The sequence below is a fragment of the Columba livia genome, chromosome 11 (genome assembly GCF_036013475.1).
Source record: "Columba livia isolate bColLiv1 breed racing homer chromosome 11, bColLiv1.pat.W.v2, whole genome shotgun sequence".
Lineage (NCBI taxonomy): Eukaryota > Metazoa > Chordata > Aves > Columbiformes > Columbidae > Columba > Columba livia.
In genome coordinates, this window is record NC_088612.1 from 7,022,698 (window position 1) to 7,032,981 (window position 10,284).

Consider the following 10,284-nt stretch of genomic DNA (forward strand, 5'->3'; position numbering starts at 1 on the left):
AGTGGCAGTGATTGCAATACATTGATGCTATTTTGGGGCAGGCACAAGCCGTTGTGCAGCCGTGGGGCTGCAGCAAAGCAGCTGCCAGATGCTGTAGGGACCCGGCAGCCGTACCAGGCTGCTCCTTGATAAATTGCTTCATGCCCAATTAAGGCTTTCGTGTTGTCAGGACTGAAACAAAAAGAGTATTGATGCTATTTGGGCAGGGATGCAGGTGCATGTGTTGCACCGTGGATGTGTTTAACTGCCCTGAATGACAGTAGCAGCTCACTTAGGTCTTTGCTCCTCTGTCCTGCTGCTGCCCCCAGCAGCAAGGCCAGCCCAAACTGGTGATGCTGGTTGCTCTGGGATGGGAATCTCCTTCTCATGGGTTTAACACAGTTGTGCCAAAAGGTCTTTGGATGGTAACACATGACATGAATTTGCACAATAGTGGTAAACTTGAGTCTCTACGCAAGCCTACAGTTTGGGGCTGTTTCTCAGCGTGTCTTTTGGGGCGCTAGTGCTTCTGGCTGAACCCAATGCTGTTTTCCTCGCCATGTACCACTGGTGCGTTTTCCCCTTTCAACAGCTTGGGGATAAAGGTCTGGTCTTCCCTGCTCAGCCACAGCACAGCCAGAAGCACAGCTGCTGGAATTGCTTTTCTTTTCAATCATGCTTCACGTGGTTACATCCCAGCCTTCAGATATGCCATATACTGCTTCATGTCTCCGGGCCAACAGCCAGCCCAGCCACAAAAACTTGCTGAGCATCGCCATGAGCACATGCTCGCTCCTCTTTTCCTCTGCCCTTGATTCCCCCAGTGATTTTAGACCCCCATGAACTGAACTCCAGGAGCAAGCCTGTCACTACGGCCCTGACCAGGGTGAACAAGCATCCTTCAAACGAGAAGTTTGATTCAACCCTCACCACGCTCGTTGCTCTGTGTGTGCCGCACAGCCATGCGGAGGAGGAATGCACCAGCACAGCATTTTTGTTCTTCCTATAAAAATATGTATACATAAATAGTGATGTGGCTGTTGCTCTCCTGGGGAAGATCTTGCCCGTATCTTGCACTGGCATGGTGTACAGCTCCTCTGGTCAAGCTGCAGAGCCCGCAGGCGCCGTGCTGACGAGCTCCTCTATAATTAACGCCTGTGCTGCCTTATTTAAAGCTGACTTGGGTGAGCTGCAGCGGCCGCTCTGAACCGCAGTGTGGGATCCCAGCTGCCCCCCTGCCCTCCCAGCCCCAGAACGGGAGAGGAGGAGGGACTGCCACCCTACTCCGAATCCTTCATCAGTCATGGCTTGGGGCAGGGTCAATAACCAAATCTCTGCTTCAATCACAGCCCAGATAATTAGTGAATGAAGTGCAAATAGTTGTCGTGAATCAAATTACAATTTTTCAAAAATTTTTTCAAGCTGCCTGAAGGGTTTTTTTAGTGCTAAGAAAATGAAAGTTCTATTTTTTGGGATTTTTTTTAACCAGAAAGACACAATTTTTTGTTTCGAAGGTGTGGATAAAATTGTTTTCAGTTTTTACATTCTATTTTGGATACTGCTTGGGAATAAAACATTGAACACTGTGAAATTCAAACAGTCCCACTAAATGATATAAATTGTTTCAGTTGCTCCCAACATGAATTCATTTTTAGTTTTGTGCAAAATATTCTCAAAAAAGGTTGCTCCATCTACAGATCTTGATATAGAGATGCTATTTTTTGACCACCACTTCTTGCATGTTAGAGAGGCTCAAAACTATGGAAATTAAAGCTTAAAGCTTTGAGAGACCCAAAGGGGATGGCAGAGAAGTGGTTTGCTCCGGAGTGCCATTCAGCGTTAGGAGGTAAAACTAGGTGTATAGCCGTGGTCTCCAGTGTAATGCTTTGTTAATCCACACATTTTGGTTGATTTCCTTGTTAGGTTTCTCACATTTATGAATGGTTTATTAACACGTATTTTAATCTCTAAATTCTACTCTTATTGCCCTCGGCAGCAGAGAGCAGAATTTCACTTTGGTGTCCCCCTTTAGGCCACATCAAACAGTTTCTGTCTTTCCTTTTCTTCCCTTCTACTTAATCGTATTTTTCCCTATGAAAACAACTGAGTAACCACAAGCTGGTAAGTCTTCTGTACAACTCTGGTACCGTCACAGGATGTCTTGTGCCCAAGCTCCATGCTGGGTCGTCTCCTCTCTGGGGACACCACAGCACTCCCAGCTTCAGCTCCAGATTGGAGAGGCCACCACCAACTCCTGTTCCACTCCGTCAACCCCGCCCTGGTGAACCAGCAAAGCCATCACATGCCGATTACATTCACAATCCAGCTGAAGGCAGATGCATTTAGCTGCTTAACATCATCTCCAAGCAAAACTACAAGCACTTCTACAAGAATCGCAATCAGCACCCACCACTGCTTCCCACCAGGATGCTCTATGACCTTGTGCGTGAGCTGAGAATAAATATGAGGTAACAGCACGGAAATACCTCCCTCTTGGATAGTGTAGGAATCCTCAGCACCCAGCCAAGCAGCGATCTCTGACTCCCTCAAAAAGCCACAGGGTGGGAGGACATTCACCCCATGCCTGCACACCCCAGAGATGCTGATTTGAAGGAGACACCAACCTCCTTTAAGGTTGCACAGTGCAGGCACTGACTTTACTGCTCACGTGCTCAAAACAGGACCTAAGCTGTATCTGTTCCATTGTATCAATGAGAAAAATACAGAGTTTGAGCAAGGATTAAGCACCAGCACATTGTCCTTAAATACCAAAAAGCAGCTGGGAGTCTTGTCCCCCACAAAGTGCCCGGCCAGAGCAAACCTGCCAGCGCTGCCGCAGGAGCTCAGCCAGCAATAAAAGTTAAGTCCCTCTGCGTGGAGATGGTGGCAGGCCATCTGATACTAATCCAGCGCCTCCAGCAAACAAAACCTCCCAGGCATTGTGAAGCAGCCGCAGCTATTTGCTGGTTTTGGTTGCCTGGAGAAATTCCTCCCGCGAGGGCCAGTGGAGCACTCCGTGTTCTTGCACGACCCAGGCAGCAAAGGTTACGGCACATTATGGGAACGTAATGGGATTTTTAACTAGCGCTCTGGAAAGCCTGACACGCCGCTTTCTAGAAAATGTTGCAATTTAGGCTGCGGCAGGAACCACAGAGCAACGAAAATATTATGCTTGGACCATCAGTCTTGTAGTGTCTTGCTGCCCAGGTTCCAGATGAACTTACTTATCTCGGCTCGTGTCTGAAAATGACTTTGGATTTGAGATTGTTAGAAAAGAGGAGAAGAGGCATGCTCTGTTCCTGGACTGCGTATTAGTGCTCCATATGGGTGCAGAGCCAAAGCATATGGACCTCCATCTGCTAGGCAGGCCTGGCCTGGCCCCATGGATGGTTTATAATGCGCATAGATTCATCCAGATTTGGGATTCCTCCAAAGCAAGAGGCGAGCCAATGACTCAAATATTGTGTAAAGCCATTGAAACTAATGGCACTAAACAACAGTCGTTTGTCTCCTGTTTGATTTTACTTGCTCTAAAATAATGAATTAGTTATGGGGGCGGGTGAATTTTGTGTTCTGGATGGAAGCTCTGAAGGAAACATGGTTAAGAGAAAACAAAACAAAAAAAAAATCATTCTCGTTATTCTGTATCAGCTTACTGCAATGTGTTATTCCCCAGAAAGTAAGCTGTGTCCTTCACCTTCAATAACATGACATTTACGCTCCATCTGTGATCAGATTTAAAAAGGTTTGCAAGCATAATTCACAAACCTTCAATGACAAATTCAAGAAAGCTGGAGAAAGGACTCTTGAAGTTCTTCCGTAGCTAAGACAACTCTGGGAAAAAGAAACTTTGCTCCTACAAGGTCTGTATTAACCACAACCCTGGACTTAGATTTTTGTCTTTTTTCTTTGAAACAAATGATGAGCCTCAAAAGACTCCAGGTCATAGCATGCAATGCTGTTCCTTGCACTGAGGAGCCAGCGTGTGGTGGGACACATCCTGATCTTGATGAAGTGAAGAAGCAGCTTCCACCAGGCCCAGCGGCACCATGATTTCATCCACCGCTTCAGAAGGTCGCATCTCTATTTTGAAGGGTGGACCTCGGCAGCTTAATTTCAGGCACCATGCTGGAAGAATTTCTGCTGAATTTTTCTGCAGAATTGTGTGGGACACATGATTAAAGCCGTGGGATACCCGCCAAGGAGATGGGCTATTGTGTCAGCCCCTGGAAGAGCTCATAGCAGAGAAAACCCTCCCTCCACTAAAAAGAATTAATTACCATGCCCGTTAGCTCTGTGGTTTGGGGAAAGTACTGTGGCCTGATTTCCTTCAGCACTTTTATTCCTGGCTGGAGACCAGGGGAGCTGTTGAGGTTGCTGACTTAAGACACCATAACAAATGCCTAGAAATGACTGGGCAGGCGTTATGATTTGTGACCGGTGCGTCTCACCTGCCGCAAGTCTGCGCTTCGTGGCATCTTTACTCAGGATTTTATGGAAGGGGCCGATTTACAAGCACGCCAACCTGCTCCCAGGCTTTCCAGGAGACACCAGGAGGGCACAAATTTCTTGGCTGAAAACTATCCACAAAGCCATGCAGCTCTGAACATCCTGTGGTTTATTTTTGGAAGAAGTCATTTTGGTTATTATACGTGTTAAATGAAATGCAATTAGGGATGGAGAGAAGGTGTTACAAGTGTGTTGGAATAGAAGCCCATTCCTAGCCAAAGGATTGTTTCAAATTGTGGACCCCCAAGTGTGCTGCAGGGCTAAGGGGGTAGAGAGGAGCTGCTGTAGGGGTGCGTGGTTATTTACGAGTGTTTAACATGAAATGGGGTAAGGAAACACTTGCTTTTGTGATGTGCCTTTTATGGTCTTCCCAACGTTTTAATTAAAAAAGCAATAAAAGCACAACTATAGGAAACCAGGATGTTTTTTAAATCATCTGCTATAAACTGTTGGGAAGGGGAGAGGAAAATCAAAGAACAATTGTTTGTATAAAAGCGTTCAGGACATTGTGTTCACATGGAGAAATAAACCCTTTGGGAAAGGTTTTCCTGTTAGGAAGCACGTGCTACACGAGACAATAAAGTGAAGGGGACCTGCCGGGCGGCTGGTTCCCCATCGGATACATCTGGCCACCAGGAACACAGAGGATGGGGAGCAGGACCAGCTCCAGCACGCAGAGGACACTGGGATTTGGGCTGGGGCGATCTTTGGATGGCTCAGAGGGCTCTCAGCTATAATTTCCCAGATTACAGAGCACGATGCATTTTGTGCATTGTGACAGACGCCCTAAAAATCATTTTGTCCAGCACCTGTTGCCTCTGGCAGAGGCCACAGGAGGGAAATGGTGGCACATGATGGGTATTAGTGAGGCTGCTGTAGGGCAAGCAGGTATCATCTCTGCTTTTTTAAAGGGGTTATACGGGTGGTTCACGGCTATGGAAGGGATCAGGGATTTGCTGCCTACTGCTGTGGATGCCCAGTCCATCTGGAGATAAATGCAGTGAACATCTCTGTGAACCGGGCCATTCCTCATGCCCCTGCGTATTCATGTTTCTCAGTGGAGGAACCCTGGGCCAACCACCCCAGCCCTCCCTGGTTCTTTCTCCTTCACTCCCATCTCCTTGGTACCTTTAGATCTTAGCTTTCACTGTGCATGCTACTCAGCTTCTTGCAAGAAAACCACTGCCTACACCCCAAAATGGTCCTTGCTGGTCCTGCAGGTGGGTTTTCTCTCTGCCATCCAGGTGAATTCAATGAAAGCCCACAACAGTTGTGGCTCCAAGCAGCCCCCCAGGACCAAGGTTCCCTGGGCTTGTAGTTTAAATGGGGATTAGCTTCTAAAATTTAACGAGGATCTCTGTGAAAACAAGAGTCCCAAGGATAAAACAACAACCGAAAAAAAGCAGCCCATTGAATACCCATCCAATTAGGGCTTCCAACTGATTCTCATTAAACAGCCGCTCCTGACATTTGACAGCGCATTTTAGATTAGAGTGGTGAAAAATCTCCTCGAAAAGGCAGATTGACATTTTGCAGAGGAGTGTTTTCATAGTAATACTAATGGCTTTAAACTCCCAGCTTTTACCCTAACATGGAAAGAAACCAAGCCAAAACAAAAAACCCCACCACCTTGGTGGGGAAACTCCCAGTGACCAAACTCCTCACCGCAGTGAACACAGGCAACCCCTGGCCTTGGCTCTCCGAGCGCAGGGTCCTCAAAAGGGAACATTTAATAAGATACAGAAGCTGGATTTTTTTGTGTATGTCTGAGTTGAATATGAAATCGCCATGGCAACCTTTCTTCTGAGGTGATCCAAGTCAGGTAGCGACAGCAGAGATGAGTTAAAGGTCATCCCTGCAGATGAAGATGGGCACTGATGAAGCACTTTAACAAGTCCCCGGGGAGGTGGCATTTAAAAGCCACCTGAAGGGCTCAGCCAGATCCGTGAAAAGAGAGAGATCCGAGTGGTCCTTCGGGATGCTCCTGGACGAGAAGCCAGCAGTGTTGGCAGCACTGGGATGTCACTCCCACGAGGGCACAAGGAGCCATCAGATGTGGGTCCAGCCCCTGGTCTCCCCGACCTGAACAAGGACAAGCTGGGGAAAATCTTTGCAAGAGAACGCTGCTGCTCCAGGGTGAGAGCAATATGTGCAAGAAATGAGACCTGCCGCTCCAGTGGGGAGATGCAGGGAGAAAATAATTAAAAAAAACATCTAAGACTAATTGCAAACTGATTTTCACCGGGACTTACACTTCCAAATGCCTGAGGTTCTTCAAGAAACATCCACTCCCGCCTCAGACGGAGGGCTCAGTGGAATTTATGATGATGAGCCAGTGGTATTATCCTCACTCCTCCGATAAGGAAAGCAGAGGCACAGAGGGTTTTACCATCATCTCCATAGCTAAAGCCAGGCACTTAAAAATACAGCTTGGTGTTCAGCAAAGGCGGGTGTCCTGTATTTCTGCAAACCATTTAGCCAAGTCCTCGCCCATGGCATTTTGGGCATTACAGAGAGAGACCGACTCTTACAGGTGGTTTGGTGCAAGTGACCCACCACAGATCAGGCAGCAAGTCAGTGGCAGGGCCAGAGACAAAACCTCAGGTTTCCAGGCTCCTGGCCCTCTGGTCTGCTCCTTTTATTAGGTATCCAGATAAATATCGTTTCCAGGTTGCAGCCACCAGACAGAGACGTGTGGCAGTGACAGCCCAGCCTCTGCCAGACCGGGGTATGCAGCAGATTTGGGGACACTCTTGTCCACCCTGGCTGGGGACAGTTGGGTCACCACGACCCAGGGTAGGGGTGAGAGGAGCAGGCAAACACCCATGAAAGACTCGGCCGTTTCAGGATGCTTCTCTCTCCTGGGGAGGAAGCGCAAGCTTTGAAGCTGGTAACTCCAGAGTTCAATCTTCCTCCCAAATCACATTTTTTTTTGGAATAACACCTGTGGGAATCTTTCTTTGTGCCATCTATTTTTAATTTTGTTATGTTTCTCTGGTTCTCAGGGTCTTTTTTCAAGTTTTTCCCTGTAACCATGAGGGCTAGAAGCTCGCAGCTTTTGTTGTATTAATGAAAGCTGAGCATCTTGAACAATATCAAGTTCAAGAGCTGTGACTTCAAAGGCCCCACATAATATGACCAGTGAAAAAAGCTGTGTGAGCTCCCAGCACTCCTCTTCCCCATCCCAGCAGAGCTCAGCTTTCACCCAGAGCTCACACCACACTCAGCCCTAATGACTTTCATCTCCACGGCTGCAGCTCCCGGGTCAGGACCCTCACTGTTGGAAATCAGGTAGGAAAATCTCCATGGGGTAAACCCAATGACCAGGAGAGAACCCAGAGGTTTGGGAGATCATAAGAGCTTGGTCTCACTATTGTACTGCTGGGAGCAGAGACCTTGAGCTACAGAGTCTCCACCAGCAGCTTTAAGGAAGCCCCAAATGGAAATTCCTACCACCTCCAGCCCTGTCATCTCTAAGCCGCTGGGCTTACTGCTCACATTTCAAATCCTGCTTGCACATATTACATCAGTGGATTTGTCCAACTCGATGTGTATTTACTTTTGGAGGGAGGAGATCAAGAAAAGGTGGATGTGAAATGAATCCCAAAGAAAGGGCACTGGAGAAACCGTGGTCTGCAAAAGAGGTGGAGGTTGCAGCCTCCCCAGATCCCAGGAGTTTGCTGGTTCTTGCTGAGATTTCTGCTTCTCTAACCAAAGCCACTGCTTGCTGCTGGCCCCAGACCTCCTGGCTGCAAACCCATCCAAACACGGCATTACACAACTGCTTTGTCCCTGTTCCTCTTTTCAGAAATTGGGGCAAAACAAACCATTCTGCTCTGCTTGCGAGAAGGGTCAGTCTGCACCTTCCTCAGCCATTAGAAACTGGAGTTGCCACTCGACTTGTCATCAGAGCTTCTCTAATTTGAACTAATGACTGGGAAACTCATTGCTGATTACAGGGCGCTGCCAGCATGCAACTGCAACAGAAAAACAATTTCACCCCCCTCCCCAAGCCTGGTAGGATAATATTTCATAGCATTGCCAAAATGGACTTCAGCCATTTGTTTTGACAGCTGTAGTTTTAATTATTTATGATACGATTTTACAATGTGCTGGTAAACGGACTGCAAGGCATTTAATAAAAAAAGAATGAAGTTTAGCGGTGGGCTTGTCTCAGGGCTCTAATAATCCAGGAGGGAGAAATGGGGAAAGGCTGTGCCAAAGACTTGGACTAGCAATCTTCTACAGACCGCGAGGAAAAGCTGTTTCCTTCTGGACACCTCAATAGTTCTCATAAAGCCGAGCATGTGGACAGTTTAAAACTTTGAGGCTGGACACAAATTTGCTCTTTTTTTTCTTCTTTTTTTTTTTTTTAAGAATACAGAATGGTTGCAGGAGGGAGGCGACCTGTGAGCAGGAAAATCAGTGTTCTCCATCCCTCTGCAGCTTTAATCCCATCCAACCCACTGGGCAGGAGAAGAGCGTCCACACTGCAGTGTCTCAGCATTTGCTTTTTTGGGGAATGAAGATAAAAGCCACAATTTTCACAGAACAGAAAGGTACACAAATGCATCAGATTTAGAAAGACTAAAAAGCTTCCAGCCTGTCCAACATTCACCCACATTGTAGAAATGTCCTGTTGGCATCACAATTTGGATATAACGTGCCCTGGTGGTCCCCTCAACCACAACACTTCACTGTGTGGTCCACAAGACACCTCACAGGTTAGATAAACATGCCTGAAATTTGCAGGTTGGATTATCTTGGTGTCATTTGGTTTTTCCTCAGTGAAGAACATCTGTAAAATTCATATTGTTACTACGGAAAACTTCAAGCACACAGAACTGAAAACTTCATCAGAAGCATATTCAATGGGAAGTTTTTACCTGGTTCTACTAGGCAGGCCTTAAAACGTGTGAACTTGAGGAGATAATTTAGCATCTCCACTGCAGCTCTTAGTTTTCTAAAGGAGAATAGAAACAGTAGCCCACCTTGTTAAAGCTCTTGGAGATAGATTGCTGGAGAATATTAAAAAAAGAGCTCAGTGCTACTGTTATATGAGGGAGCATTTGAGGTCTTGAATTTTCACCGTAACTGGTGTTTGATTAATCTGTGCCCATTGCAAAGGTTGTCCCAGAGATACAGCAATCACTGCTTTAGTATTAGCCTGAGGGGACCCATCGCTTCAGGGGTGATTTTTAAAAAGAGCATGCAATGAGCTGACTTAACACCTGCACATCAAGAGAAGATAGACGTAAACATTAAAAACAAAAAGATCGGTATCTCAGGCAGGGGCTCAGGCTGATCACCTGCAGGTTCTGTTTGCTTGGTGGTGTTTCTAACGCAGCAACTGGACTTGATCGTGCCCATGTTAAAAATAAAAGCAAGTCAGCATGTCTGAATCTTTGACACAGGATTCACGAGAGATCCTTGATCTGGCAACTGCCTTCTGCCGTTATTTTCCTTGTGTGAGATATCCCTTTGCATTGAGACAAGGCTGTGACATACCCACATTTAAGGACAGCAGCTACACCCCAACTCCAATCAAAGCAAACTTCAATAACTGCCTAAACCATCCCTGAACAGTGTGGGCCCGTCTCTGCTGGCCTCCATCTTCCATGGTCATTTACAGCAATTTAAAGTCCCACCAGGTCATTTCCATGAACGTATTGAATTGATATAAATGACTGCAGAATACACGGGACAGAGGAGACTCAGACTGGCACTCGGCAGAGCGTTTTGCAAAGAGGATTAGCAGCTGTGGGGGGATGATTATTATCATTAACGATGCCAGAA